This window comes from Malus domestica, chromosome 08 (genome assembly GCF_042453785.1).
Source record: "Malus domestica chromosome 08, GDT2T_hap1".
NCBI classification, from domain to species: Eukaryota; Viridiplantae; Streptophyta; class Magnoliopsida; order Rosales; family Rosaceae; genus Malus; species Malus domestica.
The window spans coordinates 24,393,136-24,399,340 of record NC_091668.1 but is presented as its reverse complement, the minus strand read 5'-3'; the positions used below and the strand labels follow the sequence as shown (position 1 = coordinate 24,399,340).

The 6,205-nt window shown below is 35.0% G+C and overlaps 1 long non-coding RNA gene across 1 annotated transcript; it reads left to right on the top strand.

Annotated features, from left to right (window-relative positions):
* Positions 1-3,423: 3,423 nt before the first annotated feature.
* Positions 3,424-4,308, top strand: LOC114826373 (uncharacterized). The gene is made up of 2 exons (XR_011583491.1): positions 3,424-3,725; positions 4,034-4,308. It is a non-coding gene; the product is annotated as an uncharacterized lncRNA (long non-coding RNA).
* Positions 4,309-6,205: the final 1,897 nt, after the last annotated feature.

Sequence of the window (6,205 nt, the reverse complement as noted above, 5' to 3'; positions counted from 1 at the left end):
CCTGACAGACAGATGATTACTGTTCACTTGTCGGTGTGTTATGTAAAGAGAGAGGTGGATTGTCTGCTTTCTCATCTCTATACTCTTTCCATCCCCTCTTATTTTATGTGATCACGGTTAAGTCACGTCAATATTTTATATTCTTATTATTTTTTATTTTATTATTTTTATAAAAAAATAAATATAAAATGTTAACGTAACTTAACTGTGATCACACAAACAGGAGGGGATGAAAAGAGTATGGAAATAGGAGGGCAGACAATCCACCTCCTGTAAAGAGTAGGATTCTCTCATTTTTTTTTCATTATCTTCTCTCTCATCCTCTCACATATTGTTTTTTTATCTTCTTCTGACTACTAAAAATTTAACACAAAATATTAACATGACTTAATTGTAACCGTTCAAATAGAAAAAAAAGAAAGAGAATGAAAACTAAAAGGGAAGAGAATCATGCTCCATTTTATGAGAACCAAAACAACATAATCGTTGGATGTGTTGATGCACAAAACCGAAGGGGTCTTGGAACAACATAAATCCGACCGTGAATCTGCAAGAAAGTAAAGAACACAGGATGTATCGTGGTTCACCCCAATGTTTGGGCTACGTCTACACTGATGTTGATTGTATTTCTCTGTATGAATGTATGGATTACAAGTGTGAGGGGGAGTCCCCTAGAGAAAGAGAGAGTTTGAGAGAGTTTCTTTGTGAGAGGGTTGCTCTGAATATGAGAGCCTCTGTTTGGGGATGTGAGGCTTGAGGATTGTGAGGGTGAGGAGTCTCTTTTATAGACTAAGGGCTCCTCCCCTTTTACATAAATCATGGGCTCAATGTCTGGAAGCCCAAGTAACGAGGCTCCTCCCCTTTTGTTGTTTCTATGAAAGTCTTGTCATTTCCTATTATGAGGATGTCGTCAACATACAAAGAAAGCTTAATGATAGATTTTTTAGATTTCTTAAGATACCCACAATGATCCTCTTCAATTACCTTAAACCCGACAAGTTGATCTATGTAGATTTCTTCATCTAGTTCTTAACGGTTTCAATGGTTTAGCTTGACATGGAGGATGAAACTAATGCAACCTTACATTGAGGTAAGTTGCTTAACATGCTTGGTTGGATTGGTTCAAGAAAAATTGTAATGCGCGCTTTATTATGTTAAGTAGCATGCATGATGATCTGATTGGTGAGTATGAAGGTTACTCAATTGCCAAGGAAATGTGGGACCAATTGAAATTTGTTTTTCGTGGCACCTTCACCACTAGAGTGCGAAGTCTAGTGTTGAAATTTAAGGTGTATAGGAAGGACCCTAGCACTCTATCCTTGAACATTTGAGAAAGATGTCTAGGATGGTACCAAATTTGAAATCTACTAGGATTATCCTCACCAATGAACAACAAGTTCAAGCTGTGATATTTCACACAATGTTATAAAAATCGCTGGTTGTTGAGTTGGATGGTAAGGAGAAGAATATCCACCTTTTTTTAGCATTTACGTATCCTAAATCTGCAATGCTTAAGCACTTACGACACTATGGAAAACATCTACTCTTTGGTCAAGCCTCATGCAATCCTATCGATTTTTTGATCAATCGATATTATCCACACTAAGGGGGAGGGATGAGTTTAATCTCACAATAGGCTAGCAATAATGTGGTTTAAATTAAGATCTCTCACTTGCAAGTGAAGAAGAATACCACTAGACCATAAGACTAAGTGACTGCAATCCTATCGATTTATCTACTTACTAAGCTTTGAAGATCATGCAAATAGATTTATAAAGCGATGCTTAAGAATTTAACAATAAATGAAAACTCAATAGGCCACCAGTTAAAATTAAAGTACATTCATATTGGGCTTCATCTAAGCCCTAACAAAATAAATTAGTTCCAACTAAAAGTAAAAGAAAGATAAAACCTAGAATCCATGGTGATGCACGTCCCAAACTCTTCTCCCAATAGTATTGTGTATTGAATATGGGATATGGTAATGTAGAGAGAGCATGGGCATGCCTTATATGGTAGAGTAACAAAAAATCTACTAAAAAAAGTCTAGGAAAATTCTCCTAAAACAAACAAAATCCTAAAGACTTGAGAACAAACTTGGAAAGAACTCCTTTTAACTTGGGAAACACATTAGCCATTTTGCACGCCAAATTTAAGATCGTTCCAGCTTCTAGAAAATTCTGGAAGATATGAAACTTGTAGATCTATGGCTTGATTTTCCAGAAATATATCACACATTACTTGAACAAATCAGGAATGGCTTCAAATATCCATTCTTTTACAGCTACGCAATTATGAAGGGAATGCAACTTCTGCGGGATTGACTTGCAAAATTAGAATGATTGGCTCCGTAGAAAATTAAGAAATTTAGATACAATGGTCTTCAACCTCTTAGATATCTCCTTCAATTGGCCTTCCATCAAAACCACTACGGAAAGTCAATTAAGTGTGCATATTTGTTGAAAAGATAGAAAACAAAGTAATAAGGCTCTTTTAATTCAATTTTCATAACAAAACCTAATGATAATTGATATGGTAATATGAGAAATAATGCCCTTATCACAAGCAATGATCTTTCTTGCACGTCCAGAACCTCGCGGATCGTCAGGTTAGCTACAAAAAGGAGTTGTCTTTTAGAATTTTCGCCTCCTAAGCCCTTGGGTTGAGATGATAACCTTAGAGATTAAACTAAAAAAAATATGAACTATAAGAGTAGAGAGCTTTATCTCTCTTGTCTAATACTGACATAATGCTTTTTTTTTCTTAGTGTCTTCTTCCTTCTCCAAACCCTCCTTAACTAGCAGTTGGGGAGAGAGTAGAATGACAGATATGCCCCAAAAATCTTGAGAATATTTCTTTAGGGATTTTTCCCAATTTTCTTTAATTATAACAAAAGTAATTGAGATATTTTCACAATCAAATACCCTTATTTGAGTGGACTAAATATTGTGATTTATTTAATCAATACTAGCATATGGGCACACACAAAGTGTGCGAGAAATTTTTTTATTTTTGTTTTTTGAAATAGAAAGAGAGAGGAAAAGAGTGATAGAGAATATGGGGTGAGTTCAAAAAACCGAAAACCGAAAAAAATCAGACTAAAAACCAGATAGAGGCAAAAAAAACTGAACCAAAACTGTCAAACTGAACTGAGCCGAAATATATTTAATTATAAAAAACACAAAAAACCAGATAGAGGCAAAAAAAACTGAACCAAAACTGTCAAACTGAACTGAGCCGAAATATATTTAATTATAAAAAACACAAAAAAATTTATAGCCAAGGGGTTTGAACCCCTTCCCCCTTCTTTGAGTGCATTTCCCTTAAACCATTTTGACAGCAGGTTGTTTCTTGGTAATACCATTATCAGTAGCATATTTATACAAATTAATTCCCATCTACCCCGTAGACTAACTCTACCCTACGCAGAGAGTCTTTCCCATTTTCTTAGTTCGCGCAACCTCTGAACCCCCTCTCTCACTTGGTCTTCAAATTCAATCGCTCTCTCAAGTCTCTAACTCTTTGTCTCTCACTCTCTCAAACTCGTTGTCTCTTTGTCGCAAAAGGTTAGTCTCACACTCTCACTTCTCTATGTTTAATTTTCTATTCTGTTTATCTATTCAAATAGGTTCTGATTGGGTTATGCTACATCTGTGTGCAATGTTGCCTTCGTCTACAATCGACACTCTACTCTTCATATTGCCGTCGCTAATGGCCCGATCGAGGTAGGTTCTTCATTTGCTTCATTGGGATTTCATCAAATCAGTGATTGTTCTGAGTTTTTTTCTGGATTTTGGGCAAAAGGGTGTTTCTGTTTTTTTTCTTGTTCTAATTATCTCCTGATTTGTTTGGTCGAAAATTGTTTAGATTCCATTGATGTTGGCTGTAATGCATGGCAAGATCTCCTGCATCCAAAAGCTTCTTGATGCAGGAGCAAATGCATGTGAAAATCCGAACTATTTTTTCTTAGATTTGAAAATTTGGTTTTTATTTCCAAATATTAACTATCAATTTGATGTGGGATATTTATCAGGTATTGATGTTTGATTCCCTGAATGGTAGAACCTGCTTGCATACGCTGCTTACTATGGCCATTTAATTGCCTTCAAGCTATTGTTTCTGCTACTCATTCGAGTTCTGTTTCTGTTTCCTGGTCGGTTTCCTTTTAGTCCATAGTGGTTTGATCCCCTTAGTGATTAATCTGGCTATTTTCTTATTGTTGAAGAAGAAGGAAAATAAAAAATAAAAAAAACCGAAACTGGGCCGAAACCGAACCGAATCAAACCCAGTGGGAATTTTTTTTTAAAATTTTATATATTTTTTATTTATTTTTAATTAGAGATATTTTAGGATTATATGTAGGTGAGACTTTGAAAAAAAAAAGGGAGCATTTTTGCTCATCACCATAAACTAAGATGTATGCTCACCATACACCTAATCAATTGTCACGTGTCATTTCACTTAATCTTGGTTAATTTTTTTCAAAATTGAAAAACTAACATTTAATGTGAAAGTTAACTAAGTGAAATGACACGTGTCAATTGATTAGGTGTATGGTGAGCATACATCATAGTTTATGATGGTGAGCAAAAATGCTCCCAAAAAAAAAAACAACAAATTTGGTTGTGTAAAATGATATTTCTTATTCATATTCTATTTTAATTAGAAGGTTAAACTGGTAATTTTATAAAATTTTAATTGACAATGAGTGTTTTATTAATTAGTAGAGATATAGATACATCGCCCAAAGGCATGTATGACGAACCATAATATCTAGAATTATTATCCTTCTTTGTGACGAAACAAAATCTATGTAACTTTATTATTTTCAAACGATTACAAATTCGAATTGGCCACTTATACGGTTATACCATAAAGAAATAAAAAAGAATTATGAAAAACTGTGTTAATTCATCGAATGTAACCGATGCCTGCAGAGGCTTGTTTTTTATTGTGGACGCAAGTAATTGATAAATTTTAGGCGCAATAGAAAAGGACAATTATTGGTTTATCCCTCCTTTGTGACAGCCTTGTAAAAGGTAAAACTTTTTTCTTGACTAAAATAATACTCTTTTGAGAAGAGCAATATCGTGAATGAATTAAATAATTAGTTGTTCAAAAAATAATATTTAATAGAGATTAAATTCACATAAAAATGCATAAATTGTTGTAGGCCTAATTAACTGAGTGATCTAAGGAATAGAGAGCGAGGGGGTCAATGGCAACAAGAGAGAAAGAGAGAAATTTAATTCTGAGGTGTGTGTTATATCACCCCCTTATGCCTTTATTTATAGTAGTAGGAATGATAGAATCCTTACCTTTATACGATTACATCTCTTAATAGGTAACTACAAGATACTCCTAGATATACTAGGATTTACACAATCACATTCCTAATCCGATAGGACTGCAACACTCCCTCTTTAGTGTGTAAATACTAAAAAAAACGTCGAATTAGGTCTTCAACATATGGGGTAGAACAATTGATGAAGTCGTTGGCATAAAGGGTGAACGCGACTCTCAAACACAAGTAATGTAAGTATGCATTGGTAGTAAAACTCACAAAACCTCTCTATGGTAAAATCCAAGGCATGGGGAAAACCAATAGACTAAGGAGAAAAGGTGAGAAGTATGCATAATGTCTAAAACAAAAGTCAAACTGGACGAAAGTAGTGAACTCAACGGAGTATGATCATTCCAGGATGGGTGCCTCGTTAAAACCTCGTTAGGTAGCAAAAACCCAGTGGGAAAAATACTCCTAATCGTAGGAAAAAAAGTACATTAAAATTAAGTAAGTATGCTTCATGATACTCCCCTTGAGTTAGACATAACTTACAAATAAGACTACAAGCGATCCAATTTAGATAATTTACGCATATCGTTTCTGTGGATGAGCTTCTGAAAAGTAGACTTGGGCAGTGACTTCGTGAAAAGGTCAGTTAGGTTGTCTTGGGAACGAATTTGCTTGACTTTAATGTTCTGATGTAGTTGTTGTTGGTGAGAGTAAAAGAACTTCGGCGCTATGTGCTTGGTGTTGTCTCCCTTGATGTATCCTTACTTTAACTACTCGATACATGCTGCACTGTCTTCAAAGATCGTCGTAGGAAGGTCAACGACAGAAGAAAAACCACTAGTGCTTCGAATATGTTCCATAACTGCTTTAAGCCAAAAGCACTATTGCGAGGCTTCATGTAGGGCGAGAATC